General features: G+C 50.0%; 1 protein-coding gene across 9 annotated transcripts in view; it reads left to right on the top strand.

Moving 5' to 3' along the window:
- The first annotated feature begins 107 nt into the window (after positions 1 to 107).
- The window catches only part of RPH3AL (rabphilin 3A like (without C2 domains)), a 97,718-nt gene continuing 70,785 nt past the window's right edge, over positions 108 to 27,040 (top strand). For 2 of the 9 annotated variants that reach the window (XM_044993733.1, XM_044993724.1), the window contains exon 1: positions 16,231 to 16,380. The gene's annotated coding sequence lies outside the window, so the exon portion shown is untranslated. Of the gene's footprint in view, positions 345 to 783; positions 804 to 4,648; positions 4,763 to 4,918; positions 5,408 to 16,229; positions 16,381 to 22,224; positions 22,322 to 27,040 lie in introns of those variants that run through there. The other 7 variants (XM_044993727.1, XM_044993728.1, XM_044993730.1 and 4 more) reach the window with 7 other exon arrangements.

The raw sequence follows: 27,040 nt of genomic DNA, 5'->3' as shown, positions 1-27,040 counted from the left end.
CTCGAGGGCCGGGCACTGCCCCGCGCTGCAGACGCGGGGCTGTTCCGTCTCCAAGGCGACGGGCCTGCCGCCTTGGACACCCCAGGGGCCTCCCCCCGCCGTCGCTAACGGGTGTGACCCGCCCTAACGCGGCGCCAGAGCCCACTGCACCGCTGAGGGCGAGCCTGGCCTGGTGCTCGAGCTCGTCAGAGCTCGCCTGTCCCGGCCTTGAGGCCACTTGCCGGGCTCTGTGCGGGCAGCCCTAGCCCACAGCCCCCGGCCCGCGCGGGGCGCCAGGGGCTCCCAGCAGGAGAAGTAACCCCGCAGGGGGCTGCTGCTGAGGCAGGACTGAGGCATTAGGGCAGGTGAGGAGCTCGCCAAGCAGGCCCCTCTCGTGCTCCAGTCCCCGCTTAACACTCATCCCTGAGCTCTCTGCTGGCGAGTGCTAGTGACACTAGGAACTAGCCCAGGGGTAGGCAACCTATGGCCCGGGGGCCGAAGGCGGCACGCGAGCTGATTTCCAGTGGCACTCACACTGCCCGGGTCCTGGCCACCGGTCCAGGGGCCTCTGCATTTTAATTTAAGTTTAAATGAAGCTTCTTAAACATTTTTAAAAAACCTTATTTACTTTACATACAACAATAGTTTAGTTATATATTATAGACTTATAGAAAGAGACTTTCTAAAACCGTTAACATGTATGACCGGCACGTGGAACCTTAAATTAGAGTGACTAAATGAAGACTCGGCACAGCACTTCTGAAAGGTTGCCGACCCCTGAACTATACACACGGTAAATGGGAGCCGTCATCACATTGCTACAGGTAGGCTGACCTAGCGGAAAGAGATCAGGCTGGTTTGTCTTTTCTTTTCACAGTCCTCCGTAGGGATGGTGCTCAAACACTGTAATTACTCTCGCTAAAAGGAGTTCATAGATCCGGGTGATGGGAGTGGTAGAAGAACCTGAACAGAGTAACTGTTGGCGGCCCTGATCCTGCAGAGATTTGCACGTGGGCTTAATTTTATGCCCTGTGAGTGTGTAAAGTTCACCGCATGCTCATAGGGGGTGTAAATTGGAGCCTGTGCCTAAGTCTTTGCAGGATCAGGGACTAACTAACTCTGTTATTATAGCTTGCTGCCTGTCACCCTGCAGCTACCTGTTCCATTTGCAAAGGTCTCCCACAGCCTTTGCCCAATTGCCTGGTGTTTAAAACCTTTTATGCCAGTTACAAAAATAATGATTCTGTTTTCATATACCCGGGTTAGTAAAACCTCAGCCTCTCAACAGCTGCCACACTCCTTTGCCCTGTAGTGACCCTGTAGCTCTGCTTCCCTGAGCCCCATCATTCCCTTCACCAACTAGGACTCTTGCTACACTAATTCCCCTCCGGGGCTCTTGGGCTAAGGTCCTCCTGGTCCATGTAGTCATAGTGTTCAAGCATGGATGCTGGAGGCAAGCCTAGCAGATTTATAGTGACCAGGGGCAGGCTTGGTGGGCTTTCAGGCACTCCTATATGTGGCCTGCTTGCACCTCTGCTGCTAACAGGCACTTTGAGAAGGCTGTTTTGACTCCCCTCTGTTGAGTAATTGGTTGGATGAGAGGGAGGGGTAGAGCCTGGTTGCCGCAGCCTGTCAGCAAGAGGGATGATTTATGCAATGTGGAGAAGTCAGGAGGTGACACAAGTTGCCATGTGATCCAGAAATTCATCTCCATAAAGGTCTGTAAATGATGCATGATTCCTGATGTCCTAACAGAGTAAATGTTCCTCCTGTCTATAACTCATTACCTAACATGGATTTTCTCCCTGAGCATCCCGGGGGAATGTAGGGCTTACTCAGTGTTCTCTTACTCAGTGTTCTCTTCCCTCGCAAATACGAGTAGAATTGGACCAATAATCATGAGTTGCAATGATGTGTTTAGTGTGCTGTGTTACTGTATTTTGAACTAGGCTTTTTCTGCCTCAATTTCTTCACCTGTCAAAAGAAGATACTAAAACCCTTGCCTTCTGGGGGAAAGGGGAGGGATGAAGAGGCTTGTGGGGGGCTTAGTTAACTAATGTGTATGCTGGCAGGCACTGTGTGTTGGTCCCTAGCAGCTGGAAAGTGACAGAAGTGTTTCCCAGTCACTCTTGGAGCACTCAGCAGGAGGGGCTGAAGCATTGCTAGTGTTACAAGGGAGGGGTATTGTCAGTACTAAACAGCAGTGTGTTAGCAGGGTATTGGAGCCAGAGACAAAGTCCACTCAGTGAGTCAGTGGCAGAGGTGGAAAGAGATGTGCTGATGGCCAGCCATCTTTGTGCTCAGTCCACTACTTCAACCTCATAGGGGTTAGCTGGAGACAGGAGGTGGGGCCTATTAGGGAATGACCCCTATGCAGTACTGCCAATTCTCACCATGTTATCACGACTCTTGCGATGTGGTGCTTTTTTGGTTGTTTTTTGTTTTGTTATACCTGTCTCCTGAAAACCAGCTGAAAAGCGCTTTCTCCTGTTACTGTCAATAGGGCTGACACCAGCAAGATGGTCGCTATTTCCCTACAGTCTAGGCACATGTGGAAGTCAGGCTGCCCTTAATAAATCTGGCTGTCTCCTCCCCCTATTTTCAGTAAGACTAAAGCCAGCCTACAGGCAAAATGGGTGCCGTGCCACTCCATGGCTCAGGGGACTGGATGCAGGAGCTGGGAGGAGCAGCAGGGACACTGTGAAAAGGGGGCAGGGAGAGTGAGGGGGAAGCACAAGACAGATTTATGGGGTGTAGAGGCAGGAGACTAAGGAGGGTTCTGAGTGTTCAGATGGCAGCTCCCCCAGCTGAGGGGGGAGGAATTCCCTGTGAGCAGCCATTGTTGCTGTGTTGCCAACTCTCCCAGGCTGGCTGTGGGCCATAGGATTTTGTCACCAGCAGGAGGAGCTGTTCTGATAAGTTTTTACCATTCCTGCAGATTGCAGGGTTGGGTACATGGGCAGAGCTCTGTGTGAGAGCCTGGGGGCCTAAGGACATAGACCTGCCCTGCCACTGATCACTCCTTTTATGTATGATCCTAGAGCAGAGAGGGGATCTGGGGCAATGGGAGCTGGGGACTTGGCGCTGCTGGGACTTAAGGAGAGGTGACTCCCCAGGTGGTAGAGTCTGACTCCTAGGTAGAGATGTCCCTGGGCAGCAGGAGGCAGAGAAATGTTGCTGCCAGGGCAAGAGAGTCACAGGGAATGGCTGACAGTTCCCCTTCCTTAGAGCTGAGAAGGGTCAGTAGAGACTGTCTGAGCAGTTAGGCAGGCATTTCTGTGTACATTAAACGTTGACTTTTCAACCAGAAATTCCCCCATTGGCAGGGGAGTAGAGGGGAGTTAAAAATAAAAGACAGACTGAAAAGCATGATTGGAAAAAAATCCTATTTTGTGTTCAGTGTTATTATTTTGGGTGCCAGACTCACCCAATGCTGCTTATGCCTAGAATTTCTCTTCTCCCTTCCTATTTGAAAGCAAAGGGTTTCAGTAATGGTTCATGGAGTGAGGGAAGAAGCATGAAGTACAGCTAAGCAAATAAACTTGAGATGTTTTTGTGATGTGGATGCTTGTGCCTTAGGAACAGGACTGAGACCACATTCCAGCCATCAGCCAGTGATGGTCAAAACTCTGTCTGCTTCAGACTGCCGGCAGGCTCTGCATCCCTCCTTATTAGTGAGCAAGCAGCAGCACTGCCATTGCATGGGTCATGCAGAGGTATTGATAATAACTTTGAAATTATGGAAGAACTTAATGGCATGTGCTCCATGACAGGTCGCACAACCGGAAAAAAAATCTCCAGTAAAGTGATAAAGTCCATGAATGATAAGTCGGGATTAGATTTCACAAGCTTGGTAGCCATTTGTACTGAGGGTGCTCCAGCTACGTGCGGAAAAAAATGTTGGTGCAGTTGTTATTTATTGATTAGGTTATTTATTGGGAGACAAATAACCAAACATCACTGCATTTACATCAGCAGGTTTTGTGTAGCAAAGTCTTAAAATCTGAGCATGTAATGTCAGTGGTAGTTTCCATGTTAAACTACATCCTTTCTAGAGGATTAGAAACCTAGGACATTTAGAGCCTTTCTTGAAGGGGTAGACCCTGAGTGCAGCGACTTGATCTACCATACGGAAGTGAGGTGGTTGAGTCGAGGAAACGTTCTCCGCCGTTTCATTGCTTTGAAAGAGGAGGTAGCTGGGCTGTCTCCTTTGCAAGGAGATCCCTTCAGCAGCACTGGCATGGGGAGTGGGGGAAACTGGCAACACTGGGCCCAGTCTCCCTCCTTGGGAGGGACTTGAAAGTAGATTTCCAGCCGATGAAGCACTTTGCAACAGGTTCCAATTACATGCAAACTCTCCCATGTCCCTTCTTTTCATGTGTCCCAACTTGGTAGCCTGTGACCGACTCAGCCAGCACTGGCGTTTCTCTGCAAGTGAGCCAGGGCTCAGCTCCGCATGCAATTTCCAATGCTGACACTGCTGCATGCATGCATGCACCCTGCAAGTAGGTGAGGCTGGGCAATCTGCATGCGCCTCGTAATGCTCTTGCAGCCGGGTGTGACCCCTGGGCCCGGCTCTGCACGCAGGATGACAGCTAACGACTGGGCTCGTGCTCCCAGCTGCACAGCCCTGGGGCTGCCTCCTGCTGGGCTACTCTGATTGGCTGGGCAGGAGCCGGGACTGGCGCGAGCTCGCTGCTTCCCGGCTCCTGGATCCTTGCAGTTGTCGCTAGAGGGCAACGAGGGTGCATGGAAAGGGAGTAGCAACCAACGTGTGTGCACGGTAAGAGGGTCGGGGGACGTGGTTACTTGTAGCCTCCAGCCTTCAATTAAGCAATCAGTGAGCGCCAAACATAGCAGCCACGCTTGCAAAGAGAGCCTGCCGGGTGGTGAGGATTAGCTGTAGCTCCTGTTAGATGTAGTCACGGGGCGCGGGCATTTTTCAAACAGCTCCCCAAAGAGGAGGTTGCAGAAGATGGGGAATGTTGCATTTAAATCTGCCAGTGCAAAGTGCTCGCTGTTGCTGGGTGACTGGGAGCGGCCCGGACACAAGCCTCTTTTGCAGGAAGTTTTTGTACTTAGAAATTCAGAAAAGAAAGCAAAATAACCCGGGGCAATAACCGCCGAGGGTGTGCCAGCCTGCCTGGGACAGTGTCACTCTCTGCAGCGAGCAGGAGGGGTGGGTGAGGTGGGACGGCAGTTTTGCTTGGGTCACTGGAGCAAAACCACAGGCTGCGGAGTGACTTTTATGCGGGATGTTTTATTAACGTGGATGTAAGCAAAAGAGTTGGTCGACCTTTCCCACCCTCCTCCCAAAAAAGACTCAACAAGCAGTTCACGGCTAGAGGCGATGAGGATCCGTCTGTTAAAAGGCTTCCAACGCTGGTGATAAATCACTACATATACTCTGGAGTCAGCACAATGCTAAGTAAGATCTCCCTGCATTTGGTTTTATGGCATGTGAACTGTTTGCAAATGGGGAGGGGCGGCTTTTTTTAAAGCCCCACCGCTGTGCCTCTAATCCGGAGGTGAACCTGGATGAAAAGCATTTACAGTGTAGTTACTGAAGCAAAAACAAAATGTTCTCCTCTCATTTCCTTGACATGAAGGGGGATTGATTTGCATTCTGCTGACTTCCCTCTCTTCCCCCGCTTCCGGAGATTGAGAGGCTTAGATGCAGAGTTGGTGCTAGTCCATTTGGGGGCCCTAAACAGGAATATTTTGCCTTCCCCCCAGCACATACTAATAGTTAATAGGGGCCCCCTTGAGCTGCTCAAGGCTCTAAGCAATTATGCCTATTGCCAGCTCTGCTTAAATGCAAAGTTTGGCAACAGGCGTGCTCAGGCAGGTTGTTATGAAATCAGACTCCCAGGAGCTTTCTCCCAAGACAGACCTTGAGCTACAGGCAGCTGTTCTCTGACAACAGTTAATAGTTTTGTTCTAGTTTCAAAATGTCAGTAGCAGGGATTTCTTGATGATGGGTATTCCTAATGCTGCACGGTAGCTAATAGTTCCCTATGGGATCAGAAGTGAGGAGGGGAGAATGGAAAACAGGAGCAACAATGATATGATATAAAATAACTCAGAATATAAGAGTTTTGTGGACTCTGTAGCCTACAGGGAACTGGCTATTGCAGTTATGATGGATGTGCATTACAATAAGGTCTGGAGACCCCAACCAGGAGGGCTCTTTTGTGCTTGGTGCTGTACACACACACACACAGCAAGATGACGGTTCATCTTTCTGACAGCTTCTCTCCAATGAGCTGTTTGTTCAGTCCATCTGTTCCCTGCCATCTTAGGGCTGGTCGACATTAGAAAGTTAGGCTGACCCAGCTACATCACTCAGAGGTGTGAAAAATGTAAACCCCTGAGAGACGTGGTTAAGTCGACCTAAGCCCTAGTGTAGACAGCTTATAATGATGATAAAGATTGTGGGGAGAATGGACTGTGGGAGATACAGAATGAAAGTTGGGGAAGCTGCTAAGTTATTTTTGGGGAAATGACTACAGTATTATTATACTGTACTTCTAGACTTGCTAGGAATTACTGAAGCAAAGTAAGCTGTTGTGGGATAAGAGGGAAGGTCCTCTCATGGATTGGTAACTGGTTAAAAGATAGGAAATAAAGGGTAGGAATAAATGGTCAGTTTTCAGAATGAAGAGAGGTAAGTAGTGGTGTTCCCCAGGGGTCTGTACTGGGTCCAGTCCTATTCAACATATTCATAAATGATCTGGGAAAAGGGGTAAACAGTGAGGTGGCAAAATTTGCAGATGACACAAAACTACTCAAAATAGTTAAGTCCCAGGCACACTGCGAAGAGATACAAAAAGATCTCTCAAAACTGGGTGACTGGGCAACAAAATGGCAGATGAAATTCAGTGTTGATAAATGCAAAGCAATGCACATTGGAAAACATAATCCCAACTATACATATAAAATGATGGGGTCTAAATTAACTATTACCACTCAAGAAAGAGATCTTGTCGTCATTGTGGATAGTTCTCTGAAAACATCCACTCAATGTGCAGCGGCAGTCAAAAAAGCAAACAGAATGTTGGGAATCATTAGGAAAGGGTTAGATAATAAGACTGAAAATATCATATTGCCTCTGTATAAATCCATGGTACTCCGACATCTTGCGTGCAGATGTAGTCGCCCCATCTCAAAAAAGATTTACTGGAATTAGAAAAGGTTCAGAAAAGAGCAACAAAAATGATTAGGTGTATGGAATGGCTTCTGTATGAGAAGAGATTAATAAAACTGGGACTTTTCAGCTTGGAAAAGAGATGATTAATGGGGGATATGACTGAGGTCTGTAAAATCCTGACTGATGTGGAGAAAGTAAATAAGGAAGTGTTATTTACTCCTCATAACTCAAGAACTAGGGGTCACCAAATGAAATTAATAGGCAGTAGGTTTAAAACAAACCAACAAAGTATTTTTTCACACAACACACAGTGAACCTGTGGAACTCTGCCGGAGGATGTTGTGAAGTCTAGGGTTCAAAAAAGAACTAGATAAATTCAAGGAGGATAGGTCCATCAATGGCTATTAGCCAGGATGGACAGGGATGGTGTCCCTAGCCTCTGTTTGCCAGAAGCTGGGAATGAGCAACAGGGAAAGGATCACTTGATGATTCCCTGTTCTGTTCATTCCCTCTGGGGCACCTGGCATTGGCCACTGTCAGAAGACAGGATATTGGGCTAAATGGACCTTGGTCTGACCCAGTATGGCCGTTCTTATGTACTCTGCCTGAGGTTTCATCAGTCTCATAATAAATGTAAATGTCATAGGATTGACTCATGAGTAAGGTAGCGGATTTTGACTATGGAGAAATGGGCTCAGTTCCCATGCTGCCTTTGATACTTCTGTTGAATTCCTGCTTGTAAATGGGAATAGTGGTGCCCCTTTCCCCCATCTGTTGTCTGTCTTGTGTACTTCAGGCCCTATTCCATTCAGTGGGGCTTCATGCAGGTGCAGTGATCGGCCACAGCCTGGATGCTGGAATCATGCAGAATCAGGGCCTTAGATTGGAAACTGTGAGAGGCAAGGTATTCCCGGCTCTGCCACGGAGCTGCTGGGTGGCCTTGGACAAGTCCTTTCTTCTCTCTCTACCTCTGATTCCCTCCCACTCAGTCTGAGTCTGCCTTGGCTGTTTAAACGGTTAGCTCTTCGGAGACAGGCAATGTCTCGTATTGTGAGTATATACAGCGCCCTGCCCAATGGGGCTCGATCTCAGTTGGGACCTCTATGCACTGCAATAATAATGTTCCTTAATCCTTAGAGGGTTTCGGCATGCATGGGTGCTCTTGGATAGTCATTTCCCAGGGGAGAGCTATACAATGTTGCTGAGTACAGAAAGAATGCACTGCTGTAATATTTTTTTGACCACTCAATAGCCAAGACAGATATGAAGATGGTCTGGCAGGTACAGTGTAAAACCCAGATTAAGTAACCAACTGCTCAGCCCATGTTTTCCATGAGTTCGTTGAGTGTTGGGTTGTTTAGCTAAAGGACAAACATTTATATAAATGGGTGTAGGTTATATTAATCAAAATGAAATATGAACATAAAAAAATACCAGTGATAGAAAAATAAAGATGGTTCTGTAAGAGAGTTTGCATTTGCATTTAACAAAGGGTACCAAGGTGTTATAAATCAAATCCCAGTAAATCAAAGTTTTATTGTAAACTCATTCTAATCTTAATTATGGATCCTTAATATTGGTCCACTCCTTTATCAATATAAGTGTAATTTCACTGTAACTAATCAATCAGTACTATTTGTAATATGCTTATCGTTATGTGTGTATGTAATAAATATTAGTTCAGGTTGTGTATATTTTACATGGAGGCATAAACATTTTTAGGGTTAGGTAATAATATAAGATTTTAAAATACCACAATTTAAGATAAAGGCCCATTCTTGAAACCTTGCTCTCAAGAGTAGAGCCACTTAAATCAGTTGGAGGACTAATGTGAGGAAGGATTGCTAGATCAAGCCTTAAATTTGCTTAAGTGTTCCCACTGTCTCCTTTAATCTTAGCTGCCTGCATTATGAATGTAAAATGAAGTAAAGGTAGCAATGTACTTGTCCTCTTTTGAAATAGGGTTGTCATGACGACCTACAGTTCAGTATGAAATCTGATGAATGCAACAGGCCGGCACCTCTGACTGCGGAGGTTTGTGATTAATTCCCATATCCTGATTGCTTGTAAAATTACTAGTTTTTCCACCTATGTAGAATTTTTGCTACTAGGGAGAAAAAATTGCAGGCCCTTCATCCACAGCAGAGTGGAAGTATAATCTGGCTTTGAAAAGTGACTCCTCACAGAGACCGTGTATGTGTGTGTGGTTGTTTTATTAGTCCATTGAATCAATGACTCAGGCAAAAGCCCAACTATCTTAATCAAGTTTCAGAGTAAGTGTGTAGACTATTTAATGTAAACTGGTGCCTGGACGGTGATGTTTGCTGAGATCCAACTATAGAAGTGTTTCTGCGACCAGTAAGGAAAAAACATTCCAATTACTCAGCAACAACAGTGATGTCTCTCATTGTCTTAGTTAGATCTGGTGCATTAGGGTTCCTGTGGTAGCTGAAGTCAGTGGCAAAATTCCCAGTGGCTTTAATGGGATTGGAATCATCCCTTTAATATATTGTAGTAGCCAAGTCAGACTTCATGGTTGTTGCTATGACCATTTGGTACTTCACAGGAGATGCAGAGATCACCCTCTGGTCTTACTGCTCTAAAAACAAGGGTTTTCAACAAATGAGATCCAAGAGAATCTCTGCTAGCAATACAGAGCATGAGACACATTTGAGCAGTTCTTGTATCTGTCCAGTAGATGGCAATTGGTAGGGTAGTGAAATGCAGCCTTGCAGAACTGGATACTTGCTAAATGGCATTCCAGTTGATGTCCTGGTGTTGAATTGTGATGGTGATGTTGCGTAGTTGTGATCTGATATCGTAGTGTGTTTACTGAGCCTCACAATGCAGTGGGCCAAAGTGTGATCCAATGGGCAGAATTTCACTCTTCCTTAATGCAGGGAGTCAATGTACTTCTCAGCTTCAGATGCAACCATGCTGAGAAGTCACTTTTGGATTTCTCCTAAGGATCCAATTCAAACCAAAATAGGTCTGACTTCTGTACTTCAAAAGTGTGGGAGCTGGACTATGTGTTATCAAACTGGGCCCATAAAAAATCACCCTATGAAATGTTTTAAACGCCACTAGAGACCAATCCAAGTTATGGGGGGAGGGGACATGAAGACTGAGAGAGCTGGAACTGAAACACATGTAAAGAAAACAGTGGATCAGAGTGGGGAGTTGGTTTTTACAGGTGGTGAAACTGGAGATTTATTGGCCAGGAAACCTAATTGCTTTTTAAAAAATTGTTCTGACTTTATTACATTTTCCAGTGGGCAGGACGGGTTTCTTTTAGGTTAGCGATTGAATTATCTATCTCTTTATGAAAAAAACAAAACACAGTTCTAGGGAAGAGTAAAAACTGACTGGCTGACAGCTGAAAGGATCAGAGTAACATTTTGGTAAAAGGGTTGTTAGGTGCTGTAAAGCAATTAGCTTAGAAGGGCTGGATCAGGTTTCGAAGGGGAATGGAAGCTCAGAATGACCGTGGCTTACAGCCGCACTCACCAATTCTGACCCTCATGTCCCAGTTTGTCCTTTGGTCGATGATCAGTGTAAATCGGGGAGAATTAATGGTCTCTCGTTATTGTTTGTATTACAGCAATTCCTCCTGAGTTCTCTTTGGCTCTGGTGCCACTGACTCCCTGTGTGACCTTGGGCAAGTCACTGCACCCTTCTAAGCACTAATTAATATTTGTTTGGCGCTTTTGAATTGTAAAGTGAGGTGCGTGTATTGCTATGACCTGCTAGGGAGTGGAGACAAAGCAACAGCAATAGATCATACAAAATGAACCATTCTCAGCCTTTTGGTCACACAAGCAATGTATATTAGGTCCCAAAATGCAGACCTGTAAAGCAGACCAGCTGAGTTAATATTGACCTGTCATGTACACGTGCTTCGGGCATTAAACTTTACCCGATTTGCAGCCCTTCATACAAACAAGGGCTCTTATTGATGTAGAAAGGCTGTAGACCAGGCCTTTTATAGCATCAGCGGGTTCCAAATATTCTCTTTTACTCTGTTGCCAACAATCCAGGACAGGAAGCAAATCTCCCCTGTCCTTTCATCTGCGTAATAATTGCACTTTGAAAACTCCATTTGCTCCTGCATGGGAAGAATTCTGTTTTTTAGAATGGGGCCCTCTGTTGTTCAATGGATAATTTGCTCATTGAAATAATAATTTTTCCTTGTTATCCAAAGATTTCCAAGCATATTACAAATGTAACTCAGTTCTCACAGTCTACCAGTGGCCATTTGACAGAGATACAGAAATGACGTGTGCAGAGTCACGCAGGATGGCAGCTGCTGAGTTGGAAATAGAACCCAGGAGTCCTGAGTAGCAGTCCCCTGCTTTAAAATCTAGATCTCCCAGACCTGGGACTAGAATTTACGGGTCTTCCCGACTCCTCATGCTTTGTCTAACTTCTAGATCGGGGTTCTTAACCTTTTTCTTTCTGAGGCCCCCCTCAACATGCTATAAAAACTCCAGGGCCCAGCAGGGGACGGGTGGTGGGGACTTGGGGCTCTGGCCTGGCTGTGGGCCCTCAGGCGTAGGCTTAGTTTGACTTCTATTTTTGGGGGGGCAGGGGCTGGCGGGGCTTGGGCCAGCTCTGCACAGCAGTGTCCAGGGAGGCAGTGCCACCTTTACCCCCGACTCACCTCAGCAGACCACCCAGTCTGTCTGGGGGTTCAGCTCAAAAAGTTTGAAAACTGCTCAGGGTCCAGGGAGGAGATAGCTAGAGGCTTTGTGTGGGCAGGGTGCAGGGAGGGGGGAGCTAAGGGCTGTGTGTAGGCAGGAGGTAGCTCAGGGGGCAGGGAGGGGGGAGTCAGGGGCTGTGTGTGGGTGGGGGGGAGCTCGGGGTGCAGGGAGGGGGGAGTCAGGGGCTGTATGTGGGTGGGGGGGAGCTAGGGGTGCAGGGAGGGGGGAGCAAGGGGCTGTGTGTGGGCAGGGGGGTAGCTCGGGGTGCAGGGAGGGGGGAGTCAGGGGCTGTGTGTGGGCGGGGGGTAGCTCGGGGTGCAGGGAGGGGGGAGTCAGGGGCTGTGTGTGGGCGGGGGGTAGCTCGGGGTGCAGGGAGGGGGGAGCCAGGGGCTGTGTGTGGGGGGGGGGTAGCTCGGGGTGCAGGGAGGGGGGAGCTAGGGGCTGTGTGCGGGCAGGGGGGAGCTCAGGGTGCAGGGAGGGGGGAGTTGGGCTGTGTGGGGGCAGGGGGGTAGCTCAGGGTGCAGGGAGGGGGGAGCCAGGGGCTGTGTGTGGGCAGGGGGAGCTCAGGGTGTGGGGGGGGAGTTAGGGGTTGTGTGCGGGCGGGGGGGAGCTCAGGGTGCGGGGGGGGGGAGCCAGGGGCTGTGTGTGGGTGGGGGGTAGCTCGGGGTGCAGGGAGGGGGGAGCCAGGGGCTGTGTGTGTGGGCGGGGGGAGCTCAGGGTGCGGGGGGGGGGAGTTAGGGGCTGTGTGTGGGCGGGGGGTAGCTCGGGGGGCAGGGAGGGGGGAGTCGGGCTGTGGGAGGCCAGGGGGAGCTCAGGGTGCAGGCAGGGGGTAGCTAGGGGCTGTGTGGGCAGGGGGTAGCTCGGGGGCCGGGAGGGGGGAGCCAGGGGCTGTGTGTGGGTGGGGGGTAGCTCGGGGTCAGGGAGGGGGGAGTCGGGCTGTGTGTGGGCGGGGGTAGCTCGGGGGCAGGGAGGCGGGAGTCGGGCTGTGTGTGGGCGGGGGGTAGCTCGGGGTGCAGGGAGAGGGGAGCCAGGGGCTGTGTGTGGGTGGGGGGTAGCTCGGGGTGCAGGGAGGGGGGAGTCGGGCTGTGTGTGGGCAGGGGGAGCTCAGGGTGCGGGGAGGGTGGAGCCAGGGGCTGTGTGTGGGCAGGGGGGAGCTCAGGGTGCAGGGAGGGGGGAGCCAGGGGCTGTGTGTGGGCAGGGGGGAGCTCAGGGTGCAGGGAGGGGGGAGCCAGGGGCTGTGTGTGGGCAGTGGGGGAGCTCGGGGGCAGGGAGGGGGGAGTCGGGCTGTGTGGGGGGGGGGGAGCTCAGGGTGCAGGGAGGGGGGAGACAGGGGCTGTGTGTGGGCGGGAGGTAGCTCAGGGGGCAGGGAGGGGGGAGTCAGGGGCTGGGTGTGGCTGGGGGGGAGCTCAGGGTGCAGGGAGGGGGGAGCCAGGGGCTGTGTGTGGGTGGGGGGTAGCTCAGGGTGCAGGGAGGGGGGAGCCAGGGGCTGTGTGTGGGTGGGGGGGAGCTCAGGGTGCGGGGGGGGGGGAGTTAGGGGCTGTGTGTGGGCAGGGGGGAGCTCAGGGTGCAGGGAGGGGGGAGCCAGGGGCTGTGTGCGGGCAGGGGGGAGCTCAGGGTGCAGGGAGGGGAGAGTCAGGGGCTGTGTGTGGGCAGGGGGGAGCTCAGGGTGCAGGGAGGGGGGAGCCAGGGGCAGGGAGGGGGGAGTCGGGCTGTGTGTGGGTGGGGGGTAGCTCGGGGTGCAGGGAGGGGGGAGCCAGGGGCTGTGTGTGGGCGGGAGGTAGCTCAGGGTGCAGGGAGGGGGGAGTCAGGGGCTGTGTGTTGGGGGGGGGGAGCTCAGGGTGCAGGGAGGGGGGAGCCAGGGGCTGTGTGTGGGAGGGGGGAGCTCAGGGTGCAGGGAGGGGGGAGTTAAGGGCAGTGTGTGGGTAGGGGGTAGCACGGGGGCCGGGAGGGGGGAGTTAGGGGCGGTGGGTGGGCAGGGGGTAGCTCGGGGTGCAGGGAGGGGGGAGCCAGGGGCTGTGTGTGGGCGGGGGGTAGCTCGGGGTGCAGGGAGGGGGGAGTTAAGGACTGTATGTGGGCGGGGGGGTAGCTCGGGGTGCAGGGAGGGGGGAGTTAAGGACTGTATGTGGGCGGGGGGGTAGCTCGGGGTGCAGGGAGGGGGGAGCCAGGGGCTGTGTGTGGGCAGGGGGGAGCTCGGGGTGCGGGGAGTGGGGAGCCAGGGGCTGTGTGTGGGCAGGGGGTAGCTCAGGGGGCAGGAGGAGGTTGCTCAGGGTACAGGAATGGGGTAGCTGGGGCCTATGTGCGGGCAGGGGTAGCTCCCTCCCTCGCAGAGCTTACCATGCGAAACGGCTGTTTTGTGGCTGCAAGCGCTGGGAGCTAGGGGACGCGGCACGCTCAGGGGAGGAGGTGGAGCTGGGGCGGGGCGGGGAGCTGCCGGTGGGTTCAGAGCACCCACCAATTTTTCTCCATGGGTGCTCCAGCCCCAGAGCACCCACAGAGTCGGCGCCTATGGCAGTGGGGTAGGGGGGAGACCAGTGCTCGGGGTTTCAGCCCTGCAGCGAGGGACACTGGGTTTCAGGATTTCAGCCCCGTGACAAGGCTCAAGGTTTCAGCCCCATGATGGGCGCTGGGGCTCGAGGTTGCAGCCCCGCAATGGTGGGTGCCGGGGCTCAGGTGTTCAGCCCCGCATTGGGGGCTCCAGGGCTCAGGTGTTCAGCCCCGCATTGGGGGCTCCAGGGCTCAGGTGTTCAGCCCCGCATTGGGGGCTCCAGGGCTCAGGTGTTCAGCCCCGCATTGGGGGCTCCAGGGCTCAGGTTTTCAGCTACGCGGCGAGGGACACTGGGCCTTAGGATTTCAGCCCCGCTGCGGTGGGTGCCAGGGCTCGCACTCTGGGTTTTAGCCAGAGGGCTCGCGGACCCCTGGGTGAGAACTGCTGTTCTAGATAATGTTTCTTCCCAGCGCTGAGCCTAGCAGCCCAATACCTGACTCCTCGCCCCCTCCTCCCCACGAGGCGAGACAGCCCTGGTCCAATGCCCGTACCCTGTGGTCATTGTAGTCGTTCCCATGTGATCTGTGATCAGGTTGCGTGCTGGTGCCCCATGAGCAACCAGCAGTCTTGGAGAGGAGTTCAGCTCTCGACTGGATTTTAGCACGGGTCTTCTTGATGTGTTGTCAGAAGGACAGAGTCCTCTCTGTCAAGTTTTACCCCCAAGTATGTAGGACACCATTAAAAAATGATTGGCTGTTGTAGTTACTTTATGTTGTTAGAGGGTGGTTTTTGTTCTTGTTTCGTTCTGTTGTATTACAGTGGTGCCACGGGATCCCAACTGAGATCAGGGCCCGCTCTGCTAGGTGTTGTGTACATGGGTAATAGGAGACAGTTCCGGCCCTAAAGAGCTTAGCGTTGAAATAGACAAGACAGAGAAAGGGTGGGAGGGGGCTCTCTCTCTCTCTCTCTCTCTCTAACCTTCTCCCCATTAAAGCAGAGTGTACGTAAACCAGGCCAGCTCACTCACTCTCTGTATCGGAGTGTTCTCTTGCCTTGCGTATTTGTTCGACCGCTGCCTTTGGTTCATGGTTGATTTGCTAATTTCAGTATCTGATGTTCTGGAAAAATCTTTAAAATGACCAATCGAAAATGTTTGTGCTGTGTGTGTTTTCTCCGGGCAACTGGAAGAACGGGCTGCAGCGTATTAAATCTTCAGCTGTGTGCTTGAGCCTTCATCCTGCGTGGGCGCTGGCTGGTTTCCTGGGTGATTGGAGGGACGACACAGAGCTGGAAAGTGACGCACCTATAAAGTAATGGGACACGGGGACTGCTAATAAAGGGCTGATGAGCCCAACAGAATACATAGGATCCAATCAGTCAGTACTGGGGTATAGTGGGCCATTAGACCATGGGGGTGAGGGGGAGAGTAATTTTGGTCCCATCGGTGCCTCTTAGCGAATTGTCAGGTGTGACTGCCTGCCTTCTGATGAATGAAACCAAGAGAGGGAGGATCTCCCCCTGCTGAGCACTGGAGAGAAATGCCCCTCAGCTTTCTGCTCCACACGCAGTTCTTGTACCAGTATAACCATTTCAGTGAGGAGTGGGGTGGTTTTTTTAATGGATATAGTTATACCAGTGCAACCCCTACTATAGATGCAGTTATCCAGGTTAAAGGTGCTTTAGCGGGGAACAGCGGTTCCTTTATTAGCTTTGAGATCCGCACCTTGATAGCAGTGCACTTACGCCTATGCTTAAGGCAGGGAGGAGGGGTTTGTATTGGTATAGCTACAACTGCTGTATGTAGACAAGACCTTAATGACTCCTGATTAGTATCTGTAGTCCAGCTCCACCGTGGTTGCAAATCCAGGCCTTTGTTTAGCTCCAGCTGTACAGTTCACTGGTTGCTGCCACATATTTATTTAAGGGCTGAGTAATGCAAGTTGTCTAGAGTGCACCTCATGTTGCTCGGGAGTACACAACAGCCGCCTCGTCCGACAGATGAGGACGCCGTCCCTGCCTGCAGGAGCTGGCAGCTGAGGAGCCGTGTGACCATCTCGGTGGGCATGGTGAGTCTCACCATAGGTCTTCTCATTCTGAGTTGGCCATTCTTTACTTTCATGTGCAGAAAGAAGATCTTAGTTAGAAATCCAAACACCCTGCTTTGCTCTTTGTTGTTTCCCCGTGAGTGCTCCCAAGAGGCCTGTTGTTTCCCTTTGGCTCCCCTGAATACCTGAGCGTGTTCCTTCTGCACAGAAAACCACACAGTGTAGCCACAGTGTTACTAGTGCTACTGTTAATGAGAAGCATACTGCTGTGCACAGTGAAATAGCACAGATGCCTTCAAAGCCCTGCTGACAGTGGGATAGAGCTGCACACTGGAGTAGCTCATTTCCTGGTGGGTTTTGATCCCTTGGCCATGCCTCCCATGTGAGCGTGAGAGTTTGTAATGGAGCAAAACAAGTAGAGATGGTCTCCGGAGCGCATGGTAGGAAATGCAGTAGCAGAGGGAGAAGTCTGGAGCTGCTCACAACTTCCATGTTGCTCCACGGATTCTTCCGAGTGATTTATTATTCTCTGTCCCATATTTGTTCAAAATGCAGAGAAGCAAAGATCCGTCACCAACAATAAAATCCAAAGCAGTGCAGGAGAGCTTGGTTCTGCAGGGAGCTAAGCACTCTGGCCCTGATCCAGCAGAGCCCTTGAGCATGTTCTTGACTTTAAACGCATCATTAACTCCAATGGGTCTCATGTGCTCAGGTCTTTTTGCTGGATTGGAGATGGAGCGCTCATCACCTTGTAGGATCGACCCCTGAAAGAAGGGAAAATGGAACTCCTGATGTATCTTTTATATGTTGTTTTGTGTGTGTTCATATGGCTCAGGCCCAGATCCTGCATCCCTCACTCACTAGAGTGGCTTTGTTGAAGTTGCCTGTATGAGTAAGATATTCTCCCAGGAGTATGACTTACAGGATTGGATCCTTGATCAGCTGCATCATCCAGGCTTCTTCTGCCAGCTTCTCTTTACATGAAGAGTAGAGTTTCTTGGGTCTGTAGTTCAGCAAAGCAGGCAACCGGAGCTTGAAAGGTCATGGTACCCATTGTCCAATGAAAGGCTCTAGCCACAGCTGGGAATTTCAATATCAGCTATAAACTCTGAATGTTTAAAACTAACTAGTTATTTTAGGCTGTCTACTTTCCTCCATCCTCAGGGCTGCTCACCATGTGACTCCCAGTGGTATTAAAGTAGAATTTCAGTGAGAGCATAGCAGGGAAATCCCAGAGCAGAAGCAGAGCCCGCTGCATGTACATTACACTGTAAGGTCCTGAGTTCCAAAACTCATCCAGGCAGGTCCTGCAGCTGGCGTAGGCTGGCGTTGCTCCATAATGCAGCAATAATGATTTATGCTAGCTGTGGATCTGGCCTGGGAGTCTAGGATCCCATATAAAACATGTGTAGTTAATTTGCACTGCCAGCTATCGTGGTTGAACACATGAGTTGGATATTTGCAGGCCCCAAAGAACAATTTAATTATTTGTGTGTGCAAACATCTCATTTGCATGCGCGGTCATAGCCACTGCAGTTGCATGCACATTTTTTACTTCTGCCCTGGACTCCTGGAGTTTAAATTAGACTTTTATTGTTCACATCACATGCTTTAGGCTTGTAAACTGCGAATCACACCAAAGCCAAGCATATTGGTTACTTAGCAAAGCTCTTTTACTATGTGTATGTGAACTTGGCAGTTTGGGTGTAGTGGTCACCTGTAGTGAGATTTCCAGATCCTTGTGTTAAAGAAACAGTCCTCAGTTCCAAAAGGAAGAAACAGGACCCGAAAAGCAGATCAGTCTGTGATCAACTTAGCTGTAGGATGGAAGAAATGATCACAGCCATTTTCCTCCATAGCTTATTCAGAATTAATTTAAACTAGGCCAGGTCTGATGGTTGATCCCCATTAATTGGTTTAGTATATTTGCTATATAAAGTTTCAGCCCCTTTCTGCATGAATTCATCCTCTGCCCCCAGCAATATTTCATGCAACCCTTTTGTGTCTTTGAGAGACATGTGTTTCCATTCCTGGTCCCATTCGTCTAACACCCTTTGCATGGGGACAGAGCACGCTGACTTTCTAAAATTCAGAGGACTCTTTCTTGGTTTTGGAGTCTGTATTCGCTGCCGGTTACTTAAGGGGGGCTGCAGAGATGCCGAGCTGATGTATACAGCACGAAGCTCAAGCGACCAAGACCTGTGACTAATTAAAACATGACTGAAAATGTTCCAGTAATGCTGCAAGGTGAATTGCATCAGGTTGAGCTTGTTTTCTGTCTGCTTAGATGGATCTTAGCTTAATGAAATTAACTGAACACAAATAGAGGATTTGGAACAACCGCATGAAAAATAATAAGTAAGGGGTCAAAAATGGCACTGGTAATCTGAATATTGGTGAACCTGGCATGCTCCCCAGGGCTCTTGTGCCCAGTCACGCTGAGCCATTCTGACACTGTATGGATGGGTGTGTATTGTGGAGGAGCCATTTAGGGTACATCTGCACAGCCCACTAAGCCCAAACTCTGACTCAGGTCTAAGGCCCACTTCTGTCCACACACAAATCGGTCTGAGTCAGGTCAGCAAGCACCCAGGTTCTAGGACCCTGTGGGGGCTTGGGTCAGAGCCTGAGTCCTGCTGTTACTCAGGTCCAAGCCGTGTCATTTTGCAGTGTGGACACAACTCAAGCCACAGACCCAAGTCAGAAGGTCTGCATAGGGCAGTATGGATGCGTTAGCACAGCTGTGAGACCAAGGTCTAGCAATTGTAAACCAAGGTTTATGACGCAGTGTGGATGCTCAGACATAGGGTTGGAAACACTGCGGGTACAACTGCGCTGCAATAAAAATCTTCCCCCGAGAAGGGTGGGTCTCAGAGCCTGGGCTCCAGCCTGATCCCGAACACATTCGCTCCAATTTTATAGCCCCACAGCCTGAGCCCCGTGAGACTGAGTCAGCTAACCCAGGCCAGCCGCAGCTGTTCTGTGGGACTTTTATTCCAGCCTAGACATTGCAGCCTGAACCCTGGGTCCCACAGACCCAGGTTTACAGTGAAGTGTAGAGATACCCTTAGAGCCAGTGGAGCCTTGCTAAGGGTCTCCAGAAACCGTAGTGATGGGCAGCTTTTAAATGTGTGGAGCAATAGCTTGCACTGCACTCAACCACAGACTTTGGTCCAGGATAGCCCAGGTTTCTCCATCAGCGCATGCTGCAAAGCTCTTGCCCATAAAAGGTGGGTGATGTGTAGCCATGTGTGTGAGAATTAAATGTTGTTGCTGGGATCTCGGGTAACTGGCGGACCTGTTGGTTTAGTGCATTTTTGAAAGATCACCAAGGGAGCCCCAAGCTTCTCATGTAGAGTAGGAATAATCTGAATCAGTAATTCATTACACATATCGTCCAGGTCTCATCAAAGACCTAACAGCCGAGTGGTGTCGTGAGGTCTAATTACAAATCCTAGGGTTCTGAAAGGTGCTGGAGACAGTTCATCCTTGGCTGTGCTTCCAGTTAAACTACTTGGTGCTCGTTCATGTGGGAAACTACTTGGTGCTGGTTCATGTGGGCCTGCTGTCAGTAATGGACATGCTCTTCCTGGTATAGACAAGGCTCCAGGTGAAATAAAGACCCTGCGAGCGCGCCCAGCCAGCAGTTTTCTGGACAAGGCCGGCCTATTCTGTACACTCCTGCGTTGGTCCAACTCTTTCTCAGAAACTCAAAGCTAGTCTGCAGCTTGGTCAATGTGTTCTGCTGACCTCCCACAACCCAAGGGCCCCTTGGATTCATTAGCATATCAAAACAGGGACAGGTGTCTCCCTAATGGCAGTTTATAGGCTAATTGGCATCTCCTGAGCCTTCCCCAGAGAAACCTGCTCACCAGCCATCTGACTGGGAAGGAGCAAAGCGTGATGCATTTGTGAATGATTTACTCAGCACAAATACACCTGGCCATGGTGATGCAGGGCCAAGGTCTGAGAGGTGAGCTTTCTAGGGACAAGTCCTGGGTAGGATGGAACATCATAGCAACTCTCCTCCTTCTTGAACCCCAGGGATGTCCTGTAAGGACCCTTCTGTTTGGCTAATAGAATGTTCTTTACAGCGTGTGCTTATTAGTCAGGTAACCAGGCTAATAAAGAGCCCCTCATTAGCATTGGATCCTTTGGGAGAATGTTAATGACCTTGTTGGTACTAACAGAAAAGCTGTACAGATATGCCTACTGCTTTCCCAGTGGAGCTCATTGCTCCTTGGCTCCGATGAGATCCTTGTGTGTTATCCCCCTCTCCTTGGAAGGTGATGCTTAGTATGAGGACATCAATCAATGGCTTTGACACTGTTTGCATGCTGTAGAGAGCGAAACCCCTGACACTCTCAAAGAGAGCGACCGTGGGCTCCATTTGACATCAGGGGGGTTTCTGCTTCTGGTTGGACACGTGAAACTCTTTATTTTGAAGTGACGTCAGCCCCAGGTTAACAGACACTGCAGGGATCATGTGGAAACACAAACACCAATGCAGTGTGGCCAGAGAGTAGCATGAATTGTGTCTGGTGTCTGTTAGGTGGCGCCTCATCTCTCCAGATTGAATCCATCATAGGCGTTTGGTTCTGGGAAGTTAGAGTACTAAAGAACAACCCAGGTCTCTGTTAGATTAATGTTCAGATAATCTGGGTATCAAAAGGAGACTAGATACCTTGGAATTCTTGGTACTTCTCTGTGTGGGGAAGCCCAGTGGCAAATCATTTGATAATGAAAATAGAACCTGCCCTAGCAATGGGTGATCCTGGTGGCTTCCTGTGGCAGGTCTGGTAAAGGAACATGCTAGAATTAAACCTGCTTATGATATGTGGTGTGTCCTGGGTACTGCATTGCAGCCCTTTGTCCTCCAGCTGGGACAGAGGATGCTGGGTCATCAAATCCAGTCTTCATCTTGAAGTGGTGCCAACCTTTTTCCATCCAACTCACCTGGGTCTGGCAAATCCTAGTGTATTTAGCTCAGTTTTGTTTGATGTTCTTGGGTTCATTTTGAGCTTGGAACTAGAGCTGGACCCAACTCAACCCCTGGATTCAAAGTACTCTGAACTTTGCATGCATTTGCTGTAGACCCAAACGTCGTAGCTGACCAGTAACTGCAGTGGGGCAAACCAACCCACACGCGCCCCTCTCCTCTCCCAGATCCAAACTTATCCTAAGTTTAGAGAAGTTTGCATCTGATCTCTGCAGTCTGGACCCACCTCAACTCAAAGCTAAAGGTCAAGCTCAGCTTTGTGACCCCAAACCCATGCGCTTTGTGCATTTCTTAGGTGGTGCCCTGCACAACACAGATCCTTTGATTAAAACCCTCTTGAATGTCCTAGTGGACAAATATCTCTGACCAGGAATGAAGTGTTGTTGTGTAAGCTAGCAGATGATGACTGTCAGAATTTCCTCTGTGCACCTCCTATGCCACTTACCCTCAGCCTGATATGCTTGTCCACCCACTTGGGTATTGCCTGTATAAATGCACAGCCTCTATCAGTGCAGCGGATCTGAGGGAACTGAGACATGGTAAGGTTTCCTGGCACTGTAGGTTTGTTTTCACAGCCTGGGGTTGGGAGTCCTTTGCAAAGCTGCTGCCTCAGAGATGAGTGATGGCAAAGAGGCCTGCTTTTATCATGCTGTGTCGGGGTCACTTCATAGCTCTACTGTTCAGTGTACAGTTGGGACCCGTTGTACAAACCGGCTCTTGGTGTTGAGACCACTGTGGCTGGAAAGTTTTTGAGCCAGCCCTAGTTGTACATTTTGACTCTGGATTCCCCTCTCCCCCCCTTTGTGGAAGTATTTGTAAAACTGCATTTAAAATAAAATAAAATAATTCTTGTTCATGTTCCACAGCTTCCATACAAGGGATGGAAGGACCAGAACAATCATATACTATTCTTCATATTTAGTGCTTACCATCCATAGAGCTCAAAGCAATGTGCAGAGAAAGGTGAGTATCATTATCTCTGTTTTACAGGTGAGGAAACAGAGGCACAGAGCAGGGCAGGTTGCCCAGCAGTCCAGTGACAGAAGCAGAAATAGAACGCAGGCCCCCAGTCTGGTGTACGTTTGTCTGGCCCATCCAGCCTGAGCTTGTTTTGCCGTTAAGACAGGGATCTTGTTTCCTGTGGGAGTGCTGTGGTTCTGAGTCAGGCCTGTAGGGTTAATTAGGTGAGTGCTTGGTTTATGGAGTTAATCATGCATGGATGTAGAGGTCTGTAAAGCCTCCTTGTTATTAGGTTTTACAGATCCTGACAGTGCGGGTTACTCCAAGCATGTAACTTCCAAAGGGCACCAGCACCTCAGTCTCTTAGCTGTATTTGAAACTTCTCAGAACCAGCTTGACACGTGAGAAGTTAGGGTAGCTGCGTGCTCATATCTGGCTCTAAGCGTAATCTAAATGACAGCCAGTGCTAGAATGCAGTAGTATCGCACAGGGCTGCGAGTTACATTGCAGCAGCCAAGCTGTGGCACGTTCTGTGCTCTGCTGACGTGCAGGAGGGATTGCTCTGGAGATGTGAGGGCACAGTGGTTATCTGGTTTGATCGCTTTGGAGACAGCTGCTAGCTGTGTTCTGTAAACCAGCTGCCGGCCAAGCAGGGTAGTGGGAGGTGGGGCTTGGCATATGGGAGGAGCTGTGGGGCCTGCCCTTGTAATAGGATGAATGTCTGGGAGCAGGCAAGGAGTGGAAGAATTGTTCTAAGGCTCAAAGGAGGGATAATGAAAAATCAGCCCACTGCTGGAATAGCTACAGCTGATGTTATCAGAGAGATCCTGGTCATCTTGGTCTGTATGGATGCAAGGAGTAGGGTGACTTGTTGACTGATGAAGGTTCATAACATGTACACACACCTCATCAGTGCAGGGAGGGGACACAGGGACTCAGCTTATAACAGGAAGGTTTTCAAGTGAATGAAAGAAAAACCTTAATTTGACCGTGGTTTTTTAATGGGATTGACTCAAATTTGGTGAGACTTCTATGGAGGTTCATTGCTCCGGCATCTGGCTGCACAGCTCTCAATCTCTGCTGGCTGAAAAACGGAGTGTGAGTGTGTCTTAACCCTAAAGCACCTGTGTAACATTAGGGAGATGGTCCGTCCAGTCCTAACGGCTTGCCCTAGCGCTGGGGACTAATGTTGGTAGGTAATTACCGTCATGCAGTCCAGCTGCATGGCCAAACGGAAGAGAGACAGGCCCATTTAAACCAATCCTGCCTGTCCCACTGCCCCCCACAATGGTGCATTCCAACATTATGAAACTTCATCTAATCTGACTGCTTGATTGGCTTGAATGTCCCTGGCTCTCCTGCGATCTAAGAGGGCACTTCCTGCTGTTGTTGGGCTGTTCCGAACTCCTGTCAGCTTGTCGTGCAACTGCTTGCAAGCTGCTTAACCCCAAGGTGGCTTATTTGTAAAATATGGACACTGACACTTGCCTGTTTCCCTGGAAGGTGGGCTGAGATTGTGTGTGTTTCTCAAGTGAAATCCTGGGGTGGGAGCTGTTGTATTAGACCCCGGCTCAGCCAGGCACTTACGCACCTTGGGGCCTGGAATTTAAGCACGTCCTTAAAGATAAGCTTTGGCGGCGTGCACTGTCATTAGGCGCACTTGCAATTTTAAGAAATTGGGATTAGGCCCCGGATTTGGAAATACTGCTGCAACGCTAGGAGAGAAGACCCAGGTCTGCAATACACGCTGTCAGTGCTGGGAGAGTACAGGAGGCGAGGACGTGGTTTAACCTTTTCTTTCTTTACTAGTCATTTAGTCTCTGTTATAGCAACTGAGTGAATGTTTGTTCTTGTTGCTAAGGTTTCCTTGGGATAATGGGTGCTGGTGTGTGCCTCAGAGACTAATTACACAGCATCTTTGAGCAAGTAGCGGCTAAAGGAAAACCAGGGTAGAACTGCACCTGAGCCGAGCTGGTGGTCTTGAGGGAAGAAGGGCATCCCCCATAGGTAGCTAACTGAGCAGGAGACATGTTAATTGCATTAGCAGGGCAGGTGCTGCAGACCAAGAACTTGGCTCAGCCTGGCCCCTCGTGTCTTTAAAAAAAAAAAAATATTAGGAATTGGCTAATTCACAAATTTGTGATAGATATGAGACTGCTTAGCTAAGCTGATTAGCAAATCAAAGCTGGTCAGAGATCTCCTGCAGCTCATTTGTATGGCCATACAGGGCGTTTCTATATGAACTGGCCTGCTAGGATTTCATGCTGTGTTGGCTAAACTACATGTGAATTAGTTTCCCCTGAAGGCCAGCTCAGGCTATTTCTTCACTGCAAAGGAAGGTCAGTTTCTACATTAGGGTAGCTAGCTCAATGTAAAGTCCTAATGGAAAGAAGGTCCAGGTAGGTTGGACCTCCATGTACTTAGTTGAGGTCAACCCCAGGTGTGGAGAGGTACGGGCCTGACCTGGACCAGTGATTGAAAACTACAGTGGCTTGTCTCCAGTTGGATTTACAGTGAGGCAGCTGCCTCCTTGTAAAAACTCACCTTTCTTTGCAGTGAGGACACAGCTTTCACCAGTCTGTGAAGGGCCAAGTGTCCAAGGCTATATCATTGTACATTGCCTATGGCTGCATCCTGCAGCATGAGGTATGAAGGTGGCAATACGTCCCCCCAGCATTCCCGACACTCATTGGTAAGTATCATGTTGGTTCATCAGAAAACACATCAGGAGCTGTCTCCAAGTGCCTAACCCACGTAAGTGACTCCAGAGGCACGGCGTTATGCTGAACGGGGGACATATGCAATGCTATAGAAAAGCCTGGCCTAATCACCTGCTTTGAGGAATAAAGAGGGCAAAAATATCTCTCTGTAGAATAAACAGGCCCATGGCAGAGGAGTGAAGTACTGAGCTGATTCCTCTCAAAGGCTAACTTAACATGGTCGCTGTTAATTTTAAACTGGGAGATGGCGTTGTTCTCTAGCAGGACTGCCAGGAGCAGAGAGAACTATTCTCTCTCCCCCCACATCCCATCACAAAATCCATCTGAAGTGGTGTCCTGAAATCCCGGTTCTGGAGCTTCCATCTGCCTCTTTGCATTTTGCAGGCTAATTGCAGAGGAGAAGCAATAGGCCAGTGTGTGCTGATGCTTAACGCCCAGAGGTTCACTGACCAAGCTGCTTGGAGCGGAGGGCATCTGCGCACTGAGTCTTTTGTGCCTATTAACCCAATCCACTAGCAACAGGACCTGCTTCTAACAGATGCTGCAGTGTTAGCGAGGATCATTAGCTCAAAGAAAGATTCCAAGTCAAACCCCTTGAATACAACATGCTCCGCCTTTGTTTCCTGAGCCTTATGATTCTGCTTTTTTTCTAGTAGCATAGGCCCATATCCTCAAAGATATTTAGGTGCCTAATTCCACACTGAAACCATTGGGCGTTAGGCACCTAAATACCTTTGTGGATCTGGCCACAGTCCTTGCCAGGCTGGATCCAAGCCAAAGCCAGTCTGGTTCAGTCTCCTGTCTTTCGCAGTGGTCAGCCCCAGATGCTTTGCAGGAAAGCGCAAGAACCCTGCAGTAGGCAGGTGTGGGTATCATGGTTCCAGGGCTGACTGCACCATCCCTTGTGGTCTCTCTGAGTGTACCCCCTCTGGTGTCAGGCCTCATGCCTTCACCTCTTCTGGGGTGGAATGCCACCATTTTACCAGTCCTACACCAAGCCTTGGGGACAGTGCCCTGGGTGTGTATCAGTTGTGCTTACCCAGCAGGTCTGCCTGGATGCAACACTTGGCATTGCTTTCTTTGGCAGTCTGTGATCAGAGGATACAGCGACCAGGAAGCCTCTTTAAACCAAAGGATGTATTATTTCAACAGCAGGTTGAACACTGACAGAAAAAGAGTTTTAAACCCCTGCCCATCTCTCTTACCCAAAGGTTTACCATCCCCTGATGAGAGCCTTGGCAGGCCTGGCTTCTCCAGATGCCCTACCAGGTCCTGGGGGTCAGCTGTGTCCCCACAAACAGCTTCTTTCCCTCTTGAGAGCGAGATCCCTTTGAATGCTGCCAGAATTCCTTTATTCATGTCAGCTCTTGGGCTTTTGCCATGCACAACCAAACCAATTTGGTAAGTTGGCTGGATCCAGGAGCTACAGTCTGCAGAGCTCATCACTGGGGCAGAGTATCTCAACAACCCTGAAGTATTTACCAAGGCATGGCTTATTCTGAGCTATTGCTTTCCTTCTTGCTTATAGCCCCCTAATACTAAGCCAATATGTTCATGCAGTAAGCAGCCCAGCAACCCGCTCAACATACCGTATCCATATGACACTAGAGAGCAACTCCAGTTTTGTCACCGGGGGATAATCTGCCCTCCGTGCAGATCTCTTCCCATTGCTCAGAGATTGGTCTGTGCCCTGAAGACGGCTCCTCTCTTCACAGACACAGCCCCTGCCCCACAGAGCTTACAGTTGAAACCAACAAGTCAGACACAGGGTGGGAGACAGGGGTGATATTCCTACTAGTTTTCCATTGAGGTTCTGCATAGGTAACTTCTCTTAATAGACATACATTGAGAGGGCCCAGGAGACATTTAATAGCCTCCCCCAGCCACCTTTCTCTAGTTGGTCCCCGCTTCCCGACAAGCCGCATGTTTTACGTTTACCTACAAAACCAAAAACCTTTTCCTCCCTTCCTGAGTGAGATCCTGCCCTCTGCCATGTCACATC

The sequence above is a fragment of the Mauremys mutica genome, chromosome 19 (assembly GCF_020497125.1).
Source record: "Mauremys mutica isolate MM-2020 ecotype Southern chromosome 19, ASM2049712v1, whole genome shotgun sequence".
In the NCBI taxonomy this organism is placed as follows: domain Eukaryota; kingdom Metazoa; phylum Chordata; order Testudines; family Geoemydidae; genus Mauremys; species Mauremys mutica.
Note: the sequence above shows the minus strand (reverse complement) of the source record. Positions and strands in the feature narration are given on the sequence as shown.